At 37.9% G+C, this 18,428-nt stretch overlaps 1 protein-coding gene and 1 long non-coding RNA gene across 2 annotated transcripts in view; one reads left to right on the forward strand and one right to left on the reverse strand.

The window, feature by feature from the left end:
• Positions 1–18,428, reverse strand: part of LOC129726153 (uncharacterized) — a 213,179-nt gene that overhangs the window by 181,443 nt on the left and 13,308 nt on the right. Inside the window, exon 2 of the mRNA XM_055682844.1 lies at positions 2,141–2,832. The gene's annotated coding sequence lies outside the window, so the exon portion shown is untranslated. The remainder of the gene's footprint in view (positions 1–2,140; positions 2,833–18,428) is intronic.
• On the forward strand, positions 11,696–14,670 carry LOC129726159 (uncharacterized). The gene is made up of 3 exons (XR_008728256.1): positions 11,696–11,846; positions 11,979–12,284; positions 14,455–14,670. It is a non-coding gene; the product is annotated as an uncharacterized LOC129726159 (long non-coding RNA).

The raw sequence follows: 18,428 nt of genomic DNA on the forward strand, positions 1-18,428 counted from the left end.
TCTAGTACACAAGCTAAGCGGTTTCTCAAGCTGCTAAGAATACGTTCCTTACCCTATTTAAGGCATACCAGTTCGCAGGCGCGCAAATAGTGATTTTATATCTACTGGAAACAATATCTTAGCCATAAAATTGATTGCCAAATTGGGTGAAATTAATCACTGCCTATAATATTTTGAAAATAACTCGTTTTATTTTGATTTTTCCCGAAACAGTATTTATCTAAAATGAATACAGGTATGTATTAATGAAATTTCAATCGTTTACTTTATGAAATAAATCCGAAAATCCTTCGAGGTTCTGTGAGATAAATCGGGGTGAAATGAAGTCCATGTATTCTATTGCAAATGTGCTTTTATTCTATATTAACATTGCAAATGATGATTTTTTTAACTGAAAAACATGAATTTCAACTACTTACTGTGGATACAAGAGCAATGATATGTCTGGTTAAATCTATTCATTTCGGCTCACGAGATTAGATTTATTAATTTTGTTCTCATTTGATCATCATTTGACGAATTTCAGTTTGGTCGAAACTCGTGATTTAGTGGAAAATCATCAGTATTCCATTCATGTAATGTACTTATTTGAATCAATGTCTGTAGTGAAAAAACTTTTCCAATATATCTTTTCATGTTCCAGTGACATAGTGAAACCGATAGATTTAAATTTTCAACAAAGCCCTCTCACTTTATTTTCGATGCTTTGTGCAATGTAAGAACTGACGATCGGATTACACGACGCGAGACAATACTAACAACAGCTCTCTTGTTAATTCGACATGGCACAAGTGCCATTGCTTCAAATATCTGTTTAGTTATATATTACTTCAAAAATATGAAGAATGGGAAAAACATTGAATTTAATCAAAACGATGACTAGATATTCAGAAATCAAATTTAAATGCATATTGCATCGACGGACGCTGTCCGAACGCTGAGTGGAACAAAACCATTTGGTTACGCAACTCAACAGCCTTCAATCCATCCATCGTGACCGATGGGCTTGCCCATCCTGCAGTTCCATTGGAAGCGGCAGAGAGGGAACAACATATTCGCGATTTGCTGCAGGCATATCGAAGTGTGTGACGGTATTGGCAAACCCAACCACAAACTAGAGCACGACTTCGGTACGCAAAAAAACTTATAAACCACGCGCCGTTTAAAATTCTACGGTGGTAAATTTCAGATGAAACCGAACCTACCTTAGTGTCTAAGGAGTGCAATTATGACACTGTAAAACGCAACCACTTTGTGATGCCACTCGGTGACAAATGGTTGGCAGTTGAAATATGCACACAGCACAGGTACGGGCTACAAACGGTGAATAATTTGTGATTTTTACGAACGTTGCAAACGTTATTTGCCCCTCGGGGAGGCCGATCATAGGCATTAGTGGATCAGTGGAATCATGAGAGTAGCCTAGATTTACCTTAAATTTTTTTTTTGCGCTGATTTTTGTGTTTCTTTTGTGTTACGGGAAAAGATAATAAAATGATAATAATCGGTAAAAACGGCCACTAGCACTTTCAATGCATCCCAAAAATGCACAATTTACGCGGCTATTCACTATTCCAAACAAGCTTTTTTGCAATGAAATCAACTTCAAACGCTCAAAAGTGAAGTGTCGGCAAAATGGTAAAATACTTCGATCGGTTCGAAGCAACAATAAGACAATTCCGGTTCGGCTGCCGTGTCGGCTAGCGGGGTCTCTGTTTTTGTAAGACCTAGTTCACTGGAGGTGAAAAAAAAATTCTTCGCATTCGCACTCGAAACGAGGCGTTACCTTTGTTTGTAGCAGTTGAAAGAAGCAAAGCTTAAGTATGCTTTAGGACCCCAGCAGCAGCAACAAAAAAAACTGCCTTCAACCTGATCGATCGATTCATTGCTGGTGTGATGCTTTGCTAGCATACACATACTCGTACAAATACAGCGATCGACTGGAGTTAAGTGATTGGCTGTCGCGATTAAGCATCGAGCTAGATGTTGAACAGATGGTGGTCGGAAATATCTGCTAGAGTGTTTGTCAAGGTTGCTACTGTGCAGCCTTACTTTGTACCGTATAGAGTTTTTCTTAACATTTTGTATTTAGACAAATCAAAATGGAGTTTAAATATTCGATCGTAAACGATAAACTTACCTCATGATGCTAGAATTTATCACTTCTGTATTCCGAAAAACCAGCAATTGCTATTCAAATTCACGACTCGCTATTCCACACTTATATCAAACAGTTTCTATTCAGCACTTTCACGGTCACAGAAAATAAAATCCTTCGCCCACTTAAACTCCGGCGCACAGCACTTCTGCAAATTTTAGACCTCAAAAAAAACACCAGTTTAAAGCTTCAACTGGTATTTTTATCTATGTATTCAAAACATGTATTCAGCACGCGACACATATGTGTATTATTATTTGGTGAAATCGCTTGATCACTTTTGCTGCTAGCTTCTTTGAATCACCGTTCGCGATGTTTCCCTTAGTCACATGCGCAGTTTCTCAATTTCGCGTAATAACTGTATATATTCAACTCAACCAATCCGACGGATATTCGTTATTTCCACCGGTAATTCACACCTACACTCGACTTTGTTGTCCGGACGAAGGATGAACGCCGAAAAAAGAGTTGTCTCAAAAACTCAACTGTCGCTTCCACCTCACTCACGCACTCAATCCCTCGGGACGGTCGTTTGTTTACTGTCAATCACTCCGCTCCGGGTTGTAAATCAAGTTGTTCAGCCGAAAGTATGCCAGCAAAGCGGTATGAATGCTTTTAGTACTTCCCGCCTAAGTGTTCTATTTCTATACGTTTTTATGATGTCCGTTTCGAACCTGAAAGTAGAAAAGAAATAACTTAATTACTTGAAGCTGGCAAAACAAAATTAAATTACTCAAATTGAATGAAATTTTGTTAGAGAATCGACAGAACATTCGCAAATCACTAAATTTATGTCACGAACTCTATCAATAGCATTCGTTGTTTAGCATATTAGTCATTGTTTCAACACGTCCTGCATCGAAAAATGCCGGTTGCAAAAAGGAGTGCTTCTTGAACGTGGATGACGTGCACCTTAATGAGGATGATATCTCGCATTCTTCACATCGGATCATCATGCTACTGGGAATTCTTGCACATAGTCGTCAGCAGCCGTGGGTCACCTATAAATATGACCTCAGTAGTAACTGAAGCGACTGTATTTCATCATTTCCATGTCGTCATTCGTACCATCTTAATTCCTTCCTTCGCAGGTTGGCTTCAGTGTGGAACGATAAAAAGAACGTCCTTGAACTTGTTATTGTGGAATATGCGAAGAAGCAGGTTCATGGACGACAATAACATAAATGTGTGTGATTTTTAACGACTTTGACCCCCCCTCCCCCTCCGTAGACAACTGCCCATATTAATTCTAAAAAAAAAAATTATGGACCGTGGACATAACCAAACCCCCCCCCCCCCCGTGAAATTTTTGTACGAAAGCATATAAAAAATACTATTTAATTGCCTAATCCACTACGAATCGAGCAATTTGTTGTCACCTAATTGTAAATTTATAGCTGATATATTTATTAAAAGAGTAATCTCAAACACACTGTCTAAACTATCATGGCTAGAAATGCAACACCCAAATGTTTAACACAAAAGTGGTGAAATTCCTTAGAATATTTCTTACAAGCAATCTGAACATGTGGCAAGAAATGTCAATTGCTCATTAGGGACGAATGACCGCCACGGTTAAAATCCCTTAAAAAAAAAAAAAAGAAGCCGCTTATAATAGTTCTAGACAGCGACAACATCAGTCCTCCCTTAGCAGTAGCAGTAGCAGTGCAGTGGATACCAGCGATAGCGGATAGCGGCCACAGCTGTGACTTGGCTACGGATAGCGTAGCAGTTGCAGCGGGTATCAGCATCGATAGCAGCTGATGCAGGGAGGCACTTTAGTGAACTGCAGTCTCTGCGATAGCGGGCAACTAGTAAATGCATTCAATGAAAAGTTGACTCATTTTGACAACACATGAGCCGTCTAGTTCTGAGTGTTAAATCAGCTTTTCATTATTTATTTTATCACAATGAATACTTTATTCGCACTGGCAGTTATAACGCCAAGATGTGATCGGTATCTTATCCGATATTGAATTGAACAAAAAATTGTCTTTTTCAGGATTAAATGATTAATGATTGAAGAGTTAATATTTTATCTTGAGTTAATTTACATTTTTAAATTTGTAAAAGTTATAAATTTTACTTTATCTCCGTATCTCAGAATGTACTGAATTATCTTTTCCTTCAGTCATAAGCACGGCATCCGATAATTTTTCATTATCTGCATCAAAATTATTTTTTCAAATAACCGAAATTCGTAAATTGTCAAGCCCCAATCATGACAAGCAACTCACTATATATTGAAAATGGTCAATCCTTGTTGAAGCGCAAAATTCGATTGATAGTTTATTTACTAGAAAAAATGACTGACACGCAAGCAGCCGGATTATCTATTTTGTAAAAGTATTCTACCTCAACCTTGCGGTCGTGGCTTTGCACACAGCTCTCCTGTGATTTTTTTCATATCACTACACTAAATTTGTGATAAGGTCAACATTGTACCACAACTCACTAAACCTCCCAATAGAGGTTCTCTATCAAAAAGTGTTTTTAGCCCTAACGGTTTGGGGGTTGTAACTACTAAAAAGGAAGAACTGAAAAACGCATTTATTAGACCACCATATCAAACACAAATTTAGTGCGTTCTTGACTTTTTCATCTCAAATCTTTACCATTTCCAAATCTAAACTATACTATAGCTTAGGATGAAAAAGACCTGGAATTTTTATTCAGTAATGTTTCGTATATTTTCATTTTCTAACATTTTGCCGAATAAACTATTCTTCTGTCTCTCTTAACACAAAAAAAAATTGTTTTCTAATTTTTATCATAGGAAGCTTCATTTAACTCTTAACACTTTTAAATTATATGGATAATTTATACAAGCAAGCATTCCGAAGACCATTATTAAACTAGGATGAAAGCAAGGTATCAAGTTTCATTTTTTGCCCTTTTTAACCACAATGCAGTTTTTGTGACAATTAGAACAAACCAAATTTAAGAGTGAAGTGTAATGTAAAATGTAAAAAAAATGAGCGTGATCTTACACTCAAAAGATGAACTATGTTGTTCGATTAACTTCGTTTTTGAGCTCGACCTAGCCGAGGGTTTGTTGTCTCACACCGACGAACTTTTCATTCTTCCGCACATTCATATTAAGGCTGACCAGATTCTCTCGGGTTAAAAACGGGACACATGATAAAATGGATTTTTGAAAATGTTTACCAACCAAGGCATGCGTACTTATTCGCATTAATTGTTATTCATTGCTTTTATGAACCTATCCGATTCTGTACAATACTCAGCGTTTGATAAAATTTAGCGTAGAAGGGTGTGTTTTTTTGCAATGAGCTCCTGAAATGTGTCACATGGGTGATCGAGATTTTGACTAACAATTATAATGGTCTCAACTTTTAATCGCAACTTTTTCGTCAGTTCACGATCCAGTGGTGCGGTACTGTCAGAAAGGCACAAAGTTATTCTGGCTGCTTGGAAACTTACTTTCCATTTAGGAAAATTTCAATGCAAAGCTATAAAGCTTAAGAATTTTTCAAGGAATATCCGTTGTTATCATTTTCCTCCACTTTGACAAGAGGTTTCTATGTCAAATTTCCAATTTGGACCCAATGATTAATGAAAAATGAGAATGATATCAATATCTTTCCGAAAAATAGATAAGATAATAAAGAGCGTAATTGCTCTCTGGGATTTTAAGGGCGAGAAAATTGCTCTCTGGGATTTTAAGGAGCTGGTGGCTCGTTTTTTTTCGCCCGGGTGCTGTCAGTTCGATCAAAGATGGCGTCGAAATATATAGCATTCCGCGAGTGTGTTGTACGATTCTTCGAAACGCATGAAAGTCTAAGAAAAAAATTACAGAAGAGCATTTTTGGGACGAAAATATGCTGTTTATCGGATTCTGGCATACGAGAAGGTTGAAGGATACCGGTAGTGGCCGTTCGGTGAAGATCATTATGAAAATGAAGAAAACAGAAAACTGACCGAAGAAGATTCTGGTTTCGTTCCTCAAGGATCATCTTTCTCAGGGCCGGTAGCTGGGGGTATGGATAGTAGTACCCACTCGGAAAATATCCCTGAGGGTATTTACCCACACGGAATTATCGGCCAAAACTAGAAAAATGTAACCAGAAAAATGAAACTTGAAATTGCCGAGCAACCGCTTTTTAATGTATATCGTTAAACGAGAGTTTATAAAACTTCAGATTTCATACATTTCTGAGCTCTGCTATCAAACAAAATTTCGATTTAGAAAACCTTAAGTACTACTCTTGTGCATTTCAATCGTTGGTCAAAAGGTGAGAGTTTTACTACTGTTAATGGAACCTTAACAGAAGTCTAATTAAGTTTTAATTTTGGATGGAGACTTTTTTCGAGGAGACAAAATTGTTGAACCTTAACGTTTGCTTTAAAAAATGCACAAAAATTGTCAATTTCTCATGGGTTCATATACACGTTCACCTTTACACGCACTAACGATGGAACCCATGCAGCATCAATCATAGTAGCCCATGAGTAGTCAGCCTATAGAATAGAGAGAAGACGTAGAACTCATCGTTATGGTAACTGTCACACCAAAACGGCGGGTTACCCCGCCAAAATAAGCTTCGCGATGTTATTTTGCGTGACTTTTTCAATATTATATGTTTAGGGACCCAAACACATCTCACGTAACAGGAATGAAACCGTATGGCAGTAGAGCGTATATCAAACATGTTAAAATTTGATATGTGTTAGAGTCACATTCCGATTCGGAACTTGACCTTCTGTTTACTTTACACAGACTTCGCAGCCAACCGTTAAGTGTACAGGACAATTGCGGGGCTAGCGCTACGATCCTACTAACACTAACAGTCTCTCCCGAGTCAAGACTCGAACCTAGGATGAATGACTTGTTAGGCCAGCATCGTACCTCGAGAGCTGGGATTCGAAAAACATTACCATCCTTTTTTTTTAAATTGTACTTGCATACAAGTTGTTACGTAAACTAGCAGTCCCTTTTTTCATCGCAACTTGATTGCAATACTTTGCGTCAAAGCTTTCGAAACTTTAAAGGCCTTCCAGCCGTTTTGGTGTAAGTTTAATGGAAGTGAGTGTCACGGCGTCTCACTTTTTCTATAGGCTTTCTACCCATGAGTCAGCAGAAAAAAATTAACTCGAACTCTAACCGTGATGGCGAAAACAGTGAAACTACTTCACTCAGAAGTGCGCGTGTTCAAAGAGCGGTACCCCGCCGCGTCAAAAACGAATATCGAGCAACACTTTGTGGATGCAAAATACGGCATCTACAATATCTTGGCTCTATTGGACAAGAATCAAAGCATCGAAAGAAAACCCGGTTCCGAACGGCCGACGACCCTGAGCGATAAGAAGCTCCAAAGGATGCTGAAGAGGAAGACCGAGGAAATGTGGCTACATCGCTTCGTGTGCTTGGTCGGGAAGTTGGTGACACCAGCCAAACAGTGAAAATTATCTGGTGAACAAGGATGGCAACGACGGGCAAATAAAACGAAGAAAGAACTTAAAAACATGCCTACTTGTATGTTTTCGTCCGCCATGGCGATTGTTACGGTTAACTGTCGGAAAGCCACCCATCAACCTTCCCTATTCCTTACTACCTACTCGGGAAAATAGTGTGACGCCGGCCCTTATCTTTCTAAGGGGGAAAAGTACGTCTTCTGGCTGAACAAGGCGTCTTTCCAGTATTGTGCCGTGTCAAATAAATGTTGTGAAAAAAAGGGGTCTTCCCATTTACTATATCACTGAAGAAATTGAACACCTGGTATACGAAGGAGGAGGTATTTGTCCGAGCTAGAAGCATAAACTTTGTACCTCCTCAATTTCCAATTTGTGAAGTGGATCTTCAAATACAAACAAGTCCGATTTGATATGTTATTCCTCATCCTTCAACGGCGCAGGAAGAGATTGTCAGCCGAAACTTGCGATTAAATCGAAATTAAGCGAATTGAAACCATCAACCGCCACTCTCAATTTTGATATTTCTTAAGGCCCAAGCACAATGGATATTGAGTTTAGTAAAGCGTGCAATGTATGCAGTTTGCGAGGATGCGAAAATGAACGGGAATAGAAGGTGTGACTTTTCAGGCTTAGAAAAAATTTCCCTCGTCCAGACGGGCCACGAACCCGCAATCTCCGTTGTCTCCGGCAAGGTGTTTTGGCCAATTAAACTACTGGGAAAGGTATAACTAGTTCTAAACCAAAGTCGAATCACCCTCTTCTATTGTGTTCCCGTATCTCAGCACGCCAACGATGAACTGCACACACTGCCCGGTGGGAGTTTATTTTTGTAACTGAGAGAATTTTTTTTTCTAAGCCTAAAAAGTCACACCTTCTATTCTCGTTTATTTTCGCATCCTCGCAAACTGCATACATTGCCCGCTTTACTAAACTTAAAATGTAAGTCATATGACAAAAATGAAATTAGTTCGTAAACCACAATGGATATGTTTGCGTTACGTTGACGTTAATTTGACAGAAAACGTATGTGCTAACTGTCAAATTGCCGCAAACGCAGCTGCAACGTATCAATTGTGTTTAGGCCTTTAATGTTAATCTCGTTCACTCCAAAAGAAAAAAAAAACAACACCTCAAATATATATATGTCCAAACGAACAATGTTGCCGAAATCATAGGTTGAATAATATTTTGCAGTGTTGCTGGAACGTAGGTTCTACGACACATATTCATCAAGCATCTAGAATATATTCAAAATTGTAGCAATTTTCAATTAAAATCAATTTAAATTTGATGTTTAAAGAAAAAGAAAAAAAATAGAGTATAAGGTACACAAGAAACGAAAAGTTGTAAGAGCTACCGGCAAAGTTAATGAAGAGTCTATACAAACTCCTCAAGCTTGAGAGCGAAATAGGAGGTTTTCATATGAACGCTGCAAAATGTTATTTCGAACGTGTGAATTTGAAGACTATACCCCACAAATGCGAAATATATAGTAGAATTGGAAATTGGAATTTTGGGAGTCCAGATCATTGTGGATACAGACTGTATATGAAAATTGACAATCAAATTAATTTTGTTCCGAGGAACAACTTAATTAAGTGCGACACATTTGAGATTTTTTAACATTCTGCTCGTAATTCGTTTCCGAATATGAATCCTTACTTTACGCTAGTTTTTTTTTTTTGAAGTAACATGGACTGTCTCAGGCGCAAGACTAATAACGACACCTGTCTCTGCGCAATCTGTTAGCTTCCGGTTCTCTAAACCTAGATTTACTTTATATAAACACGGAGGTACTGAATAAATTGGATACCTTGTGTGTTCGTCTTATTTTTAAAACCTTCTAATAACAGGGTTCGCCGGTGAGTTACGCTTATTCAATTTCAACAGGGCCAGTATAAAAATGTTCGATTATGGTACAAAAACAACGCGTTGGATTGGTACCAGGCTCTAGGTGATAAATTTTCAACATTGTTATGTGTAGCTAGGAAAAATCTCTCAAAAACAGTTCAGAGTGAAAATGTCAAAATATTCAAACGTTCATCACTTTTTTGTTTTACATTTTACCATGACCAAATTTTTAGATTTAAAAAAGGTTCTTTTTGAGATATTTATTATTTTGTGAAAATTTTGAAAATTTGGCACACCAAAATTAATTTTTTTACAGTGTGTATATTTTTTCTAGAACGTTAATTTTATTAGTTACAACTTTGCTCAAGACACCCTTTCAATCAAACTAGTCGTTTTTCTGATATAGGCCCTTTTCAAGCAGCAGTCGCGAGTCTACATGAAGAACTGAGTTCATAAAATGATTTCTTTATCAAAAAGGAACAACTGTGAAAAGTTTCAGCGAAATCGGAAATGGTCGATCAGGATCTATGTGCTAAGCAGCATGAAATGACTTAGCACGAAATTTATATATATTTATTTAATTTGAATATAAAAAAATGAATTCCGAAAACAGCGCAAATTATGTCAATTTTAAATCGATCTGTGTAGAAGCGTTAGAAATTTGTGCGATGGTAAACTGTTAACTCGAATTATAGAAGCCCTGTACCAAGTGGTTTGGAGCTTGAGTAAAAATAATTTTAGTTATTTCCTGCACAAAGATATAACAAGTGAGGGAATCATGGAAAAACTTTATTTACGAATTTTTCATTCCGTTGTTCAGTGATTAGAGAAGAATAAAACTTTGAACGTTTGAAAACTGAACATAATTGAACCACTAAATTGATTAGATAATAATTTCAATAAATTAATAGGGCAATGACAAACACATCGTACTCTAGAAAATTCCAGAGAATTTTTCTTTCAGAAACAATCACGTGGAAATTCACTATGACGAAAAAAACGCTTTCTATAATAGCTTTACCATTTGTATTTATTTGTTTGCCCGCAATTACATATAAAATACAATACATATAAAGTGTCTTGGTATACCTGATTATCGATAAATCTTTCATCATACGTCCAGCCAGGGTATACGCGGTAGTCCTGGTGTGTGCCGCTGGAAATACCATAACAAACACGGCCGTAAAAATATAGAAAGTCGACAAAGAAGTAGAACAAACAAACCGTAGATTTGCTAGCGAAACGGGAATGTATTTGCAGTAGGGTCAATACCGCGATTGCGACACAGATAGACTCCGATGATGGTGAGTCATCGCGCATTGCTCTAGTCAAACTTGAGTCTTGCGTCCTATCCAATGACCATCGAGAGCAAATTGAACCTGTTCAGCAAGCGAGATTGCTTTGGTGCGTCTCTTTCTCCTAGCAAACATGAAGACTGGTTTTTGATTCATCCACGCAAGATTGCGCTTCGGTTGCGGAATTCTTGACCCCGAGGGCCCGAGAGCACGCATTGCATCGGCATGACTCAGTGAAATAATTGTACGAAGATGCACACTGCATCAATTTTGTTCCGCGAGAAAAAAAAACTGGTTTCATTCTTTCCTCTGATGGTTGATATTTTTGCTGACCTTTAAAAACTAGTTGGGATTCCCGATAGAAAAACGGGTGACTTGTTCCTGCAGAAAACACTTTCCACGTCTGCCAAAACAAGTTGTCGGATTGTAATGTGAAAGATGATGAGTAGAACATGGTGTAACGGTTTGACCAAAAACTAGGCGCGGGGTGAGGAAGCGTTTTTTCAGTTTGGAGGGTTGGAGACGAGGCATCACTATGCAACAGCGAATAACTTTTTCGTGTTTGTTGATATATCCTCACTAACTAGGCACTTGAATACAGATAATTCAGGTGTTTTAAGTTGGAAAATGTTTCTTAAATTAATGAATATTGGTAGCAAGGTATGTAGCATTGCCATATTTATAATTTAAATGCATCCAAATGATATTTTTCGAGAAGCGATAATTTTTATACCCTAGTTGTTTATAAACAAACCTATTGGCTGGCATTTTTTTTCCAATATGGCCGATTCTGCTTTTGACATATCGTTACACCATGTCTTTATACATCATGATGTGAACAAGAACATCACTAGTTTCCTTTGTCGAAACATAGGTAGGCTATGAGAAAGCGCTTTTCACAACCACAACAACAACAACAACTGAAAGAGATATTCATTTGTCATTTTCAGCTAAACATCGTGCACGCGAAGTTTCTTGTTTGTGGAAATTTTCGACGGGAATCGTGTGTGAAAACTTGCCGGTACAGTCAATGACTTTCCACATTAAACGGCGAGGGGAGTTGTTGCAGCTTTATATTTCTTCCACTGGTCATTAAAGAAAACTCTGTAAGTAACCTAGTTCATGTATGTTTTAGTTACTCTTTCTCAATAAGAACTATCTATAGAAATATCTTGTCAATTTTTATCGTACAATTATTCCATAACGTTTATTTAATCGAATATCCTAATATGCAAAAGCTGATTAATTGACTCAATCTGGAAATGATTACGCGCGCTTCGATTGCGCAAGAGATGAAAGGCGACATACGCAGTTGCATGCTACTGATGTCGGTTTGCATCTTTTCGTTGCGCTACACTTTCCCGGACAGTCAGTGTTAGGTACTTCGAAACGGATGCGAAAAGGAACAAAGAATGTCATAACTTGCTGAAATACCACACGAGACAATCTCCAACCACGGACAGCCCGAGTAAAAGTTAGTCATCTTTTTTGTGCAGAAATCCGGGGGCCACCTCAAACCGGACCATCAGCTGTTTCCGATATAGGTAAGCTGCACCAATCGATCGGTGATTCATTTGATCGCTCTTCTTTCAACCACCACCCTGACGAACTGTACGTAATTCGTGCTTTGTAGTTTATTAACCCTCTAGTGCCCAAGTTAATTTCTAAACGGGCTTCGGTAAAATCACTATGAATCATTATAAATACTTTTTAAGTACATATTGAAGCTTTTCAAAACTTCGACTGAAGCCCGCCAAATGGCGGTATTGGACACTAGAGGGTTAAAAACCCGTTTGTTAGTATTTGCTTGAAATTGGCAGAAAAATGTCGGCAGAGTCCGCGAGACAGCCCCGTAATGCACCATTAATGGTTAATTAGAGGCGAATTAATTTCCTTTTCCATGAATCAACTGTGGAAGCTGGTTACGTTACACATCTCATGCTTCGATGCCATTAGACAAGGGCTTCAGTAGAAAGGCATTCGTACTTTTACCCACCCGGTTAGGTACTAATCGTAACACGTAACGTGCGATGCCAAGTTTTCTTAGACAGAACGTGTTTGATAACCTGCGTAACATCCTGCAATTGTATGAGTGCTTTGTCGGACAGTAGAACAAATAGTCCGTTCATTATTGTTGTTGTTTTCATTGTTGACAGTGACAACGGCACGTGGGAAGCATTCACTGATAAACAGGCCTTTGTGAACCAGTACCATTCTGGAGACTGGTGGAATCGTAAATCCAGTGCTTCCCACGAGGTCGGTTGACAGGCACCGAAACTCGTTACCACCATTAGGCACAGATAAATCAGCGTCCATTAGCATCTTGTATTGCACGACCTGCCGCCCCGGTGGAGGACAATTTTCGAATGGAGGTTTCGCTGTTATTAGACAATTTATACAGTGGTGCGGTAATTGGCTGCATCAGGGGTTATTTGGTTTTGCAAAAGAGACCGATTATATTGGAACAATAACGCTTGCTGTTCTGCTGAAAACGCGCTAACAGTATGACAACACTTGGAGAATGGAATGCCGAATGATTTTCAGTTTATAGGGTATGATTAAAAAAGTAGTGGGCAGCCACACTCTGCGTGGTATTATTATGAGAGCATGAAATATGTTGTCATTACTGGTTTACTTCTATTGATAATACCCCTCACTGATAAGTGACAAAGTGTGTTATCTTCAAGGTATGTTAAAGTACAAGGTAGCGATGAAATTTTGATAATAATCCTCATAAGAATAAGATAAGCGTTCGAATTTGTTGAGCATTTGGACTACCGATAGGCGACGATACGTACTACAATATTTGTTGATAAAAAACGATCCGATAGTATCTTGAACCTGATAATAATCGTTTGAGAAAGCTAGCCGACTCGTATCGAATTAATTTCAAAAAATTCCTTGGGAAAACTTTACTTAGCACCATTTATTAAAGCTAACTATTATTGTCGTTTTTGAATTAATAATTCGTTAATGCGGTAACAAATTCCTGCAGCGAGAAACACTTTATCAGTGTGCACATTGTCAAACAAATTTTAGATTCCAGTGACGGTGGAACCTGGGTAATTCAAACCGTTTCCACTTCTTGGTGCAAGAATCGACTTACTTCAGTTAAGGGTGACTGTAATTTATATTCGAAAGATAAAAACAAAGTTGGCAAACTTTTATAACTGCTTTGTAACCGAATGGATTTCAATGGTTTTTTTATAACTCTCCAACCATAAATCCTATCAAATATCTTTAAATAAATACATTTTGTTGAATTGTGTAAAAATTCAGGACAGAAAAATACACCAAAAGAACAAAAAAGAACAAAGCACAAATTGATTCCAAATTGGACTATAAATGGTTCCAAAGTTGCAAAAGACCTAAAACACAAATGATTTCAAATGTTGCTGGGAACTTTTGATACGAAAAGAGCTGAAAATAGATCTTATATTAGGTAGTTGTGGCAAACTAAAGAATAATTTCTCTTCAAACCAAAAGAAATATAATCACAAATCATGCTTTCAATGATTCATTAAATGCTTCCAAACTCCAAAAAAAAAAACATAATATCCTCCATAAAAGAATCCTAATAATAGCTTCGAACATACAGAAATGATCAGAACATGAAATTATTTCTAATTTCGTGCTGCTCCAAGAGGCAAACTGATTAAATATATTTTAATCACAAAGTAAAAAATATTTTTATTTATATAACTTTAATTTCAGTTCAACGAGATCTCAGGAAAACAAGAAAATCCATAAAAAATAGCTTAAATTGACCTTGGAAAAGGTCGAGAGATGCTATCAAAAGCTGACCTAAAAAAACATAGAAACGTTTCTACAAGGTGGAAAGAAAGAAAGCATACAGAAGTTTGTGCTGAAAAACAATCCTAGCATCCTGACGAAGTCGAAAAGAAAAAAATCCTTAATATAATTTTAGGTTCATAAAGACACCTCAAGGGTAAAAAACATAACATCTAAAACCGCATATGAAGGTAAAAGAAATCGAAAGGCAAAGGAAACTTATCTAAATTTAGTCCAAAAATAAAAATTACTTATAAAATACAGTTAAGACCAAAAACGGAAATAATAGCAAAGTAGTAAAGAAACCAGAATAACTCCAAATCCAACGGAGTGGTTACTGAAGCATTTACGGAAAATATAAATTCGTCCGAGTCTCACCGGGTTCAATGTGGGTGTCGTAGTGATCCTCACCCGCTTTCTCGCGACTCTGGTAAGGTAGTATACCGAAACCCCTCCTAACCACGAACAACGGAATAAGAAATATGGGACGGATGAATCGGCAAAGACCTAGGCTACGCGCACGAAACCAGAAAACGTAGAACGATTCAAAATTGGATACTTGGAACGTCCAATCTCTCAATAAACCGACACAAACTGGCTTGCTTGTTTGAAAACTACAGTGGTGGTCAAAGTCCAGGGAAAGGGAATTCTCTACAGTAGACTCTATCGCACACACTGCTTTCAAGTACCACATCTATTACGGTTTAGTAGTGCTGGGAAATAAGAAAATAAGAGTAATCCGGTGGAGGATCATAGATGTCGTCATCGGAGATAAAAATCACAGGAGGGTTGTGTGCAAAGCCACGACCGCAAGGTTGAAGTACAATACTTTCACGAGAAAGATAACCCGGCTGGAGGATTGACCATTTTCAATAATATAGTAAGTTGCTTGTCATGATTGAGGCTTGACAATTTTTAAATTTTGGTTATGCGAAAAATTAATTTTCATGGCGATAATTTTTCGGATGTCGTGCTCATGACTGAGGGAAAAGATAATTCAGTACGTTCTGAGACACGGAGATTAAGTAAAATTTATAACTTTTACAAATTTAGAAATCTAAATTAACTCAAGAGAAAATATTAACTCTTCAATCATCAAGTTTTTATTTCATCCTCAAAAGTATAATTTGTTGTTCAATTCAATACCGGATAAGATACCAATCATATCTTGGCGTTATCACTGACAGTGCGAATAAAATATTTCTTGTGCTAAAATAAACAGTGAAAAGCTGATTTAAGACTCAAAACTAGACGGCTCATGTGTTGCCAAAATGAGTCAACTTTTCATTGAATGCAATTACTAGTGCTCGCTATCACACAGAAACTGTATCCGCTGTCCCTGCATCAGCTGGCTCAGCTGCTTTCGATGCTGAGATCCGCTGCAACTAGTGCGCTATCCATTGCTATGCCAAAGCTGTGGCCGCTATCCGCTATCGCTGGTATCCACTGCACTGCTACTGTTGCTGCTAGAGAGGACTGCTGTTGTCGCTGTCTAGAACTATTAGGAGTAGTGCTGGGACTATCCGGATTAAACTATCCGGATATCCGACCTCGGATATCGGACAAATATCCAAAATCCGGATCAATCGGATATCCGGATATTATCCGACAGGATATCCGGGTTTTCGGATAGTCGGATATCCGGGTATTCGGATATTGTATCCGAACATAGTTTAATGAGAATTTTGTAAATAAATACTTACGAGGGGATGAGGGATTGTGGGAAAAGGCATTTTTCGCGTTACATTTCATTCGAACGGGCCTAAAAGCTAGAAAAAAAATCCGGATATCCGGATAGTATATCCGGATATCCGAGTGTTCGATTATCCGTATCCGGATATCCGGACATCCGAATAGTATTCGTTTACACATCCGTGATCCGAGCTTCGGATAACCGGATCACGAATATATCCGGTTGAAAGTCCCAGCACTAATTAGGAGCGGCTTCGGCTGAAACAGACGTTTGACAAGGCTTGACTATTTTCAATAGTACAACAGTTTGAAAACTAAAATTACAATTACCTTCATTTAGGAAGAATCTTAGAAGATTTTCCAATCTATTGCTGCAAGAATGAAGGAAATCCATCGAATACTAACCGATTTATTAGCATTTGAAATTGGACATATTTTTCACTTTTTTCGGTTTTAGATTTTCATTTCACATCCCTATGTATCCGAAATTCCTGAGAGAAGTATTCTACTTCAAAAATTAAATCTCCATTAATTCATTTGTTGTCCTTATAAGGACAATTGTTTAATTTATCATAGGATGTAGTGTTTATCTTACAACTCTGTGCTACCTTGACAGCGAGGACTAAGGCCTCTGCCAGGCAAAACGTGAAAAGCGGCGCGAACCGATTCACCCGGCCGTAGGTTAATGTACAGCTCTACTAACGGCTGTACATTAACCTACGGCCGGGCGAATCGGTTCGCGTTCGATTTCGTTTGCTCGCTGTTGCGTGTTGCATCATGTTGCAACTTGGCAGCTGGGAGACGACGAAATTCTGTTAATGCTGATTGATTGAATCGACTTCATATTAGCTCTGCATAGTCGAACTAACTGTCTTTGTGAATGCGGTCTAACAGGGCAGTTTGTTATTCAATGTCGGTTATGCTGATCGCAGTCTTTGCGCTGCCCCTACAGTGGGGGGTTTACTAAATAAAGTAAAAATAAAAATTAGACAACTACAACAGAATTTGCTTGCATCCCGCACAGAATGTCTGCTTGTGTTGATGCCAGAAAATTATTAACTAGTGCTGGGACTATCCGGATTAAACTACCCGGATATCCGACCTCGGATATCGGACAAATATCCAAAATCCGGATCAATCGGATATCCGGATATTATCCGACAGGATATCCGGGTTTTCAGATAGTCGGATATCCGGGTATCCGGATATTGTATCCGAACATAGTTTTATGAGAATTATGTAACACGGACAACATGCACTGTGGAAGCTATTTCACATTCAGTAAATTAGACGTGTACGACAGATTTAAATTGCTAGGATCCAACACAGAATGCTTGCTTGCGTTGTCAAAAATTATTAACTTTCAATGACTTATTCGTTTGCCTTGAAAAGGCATTTTGATGTTTAAAATTAGATTTCCTGATGGCAATCTTCATGCTGCCCTGAAACGGGGGGAATAATGGCAGTCTGGCGACACACGCTGAGAAGAACCGCGCTGCTCCTGAGACGTGGTGACCAACCACAGGGCTAGTGCTGCTGCTAAGGAAGGACGACTGCTGTTGTCGCTGTCTAGAACTATTATGAGCGACTTCGGCTGAAACAGGCTCTTATATAGGCCAAATAGCATGTTTTCAATTGCAAGGTATATGATTCTGTCGACCGTGCTTGGGAAGCAATCATATAACGACCAATCAGAGGTCGAATTTTTCGTTTTGACAAGGCTTGACTATTTTCAATAGTACAATAGTGTGAATAATAAAATTACAATTATCTTATTTCGGGAAGAATCTTAGAAGATTTTCCAATCTATTGCTGCAAGAACGAAGGAAATCCATCGAATACTAAACGATTTATTAGCATTTGAAATTGGACATATTTTTCACTTTTTTCGGTTTTAGATTTTCATTTCACATCCCTATGTAGCCGAACTTCCTGAGAGAAGTATTCTACTTCAAAAAAAAAAACACTGGGTACTGTGAACTTCACTCACAATCAATTTCTCGGTTAATGCATATATATATATATATATATATATATATATATATATATATATATATATATATATATATATATTGCTATCCGCTATTTTAAATAGCATATTTTGCATAAATTTTAAAAGCATATTTTAAATTGCAGGGTATATGATTCTGTCGACCGTGTTTGGAAAGCAACCATATAACGACCAATCGGAGGTCGAATTTTCC

Source organism: Wyeomyia smithii, chromosome 2, assembly GCF_029784165.1.
Source record: "Wyeomyia smithii strain HCP4-BCI-WySm-NY-G18 chromosome 2, ASM2978416v1, whole genome shotgun sequence".
Classification (NCBI taxonomy): Eukaryota; Metazoa; Arthropoda; class Insecta; order Diptera; family Culicidae; genus Wyeomyia; species Wyeomyia smithii.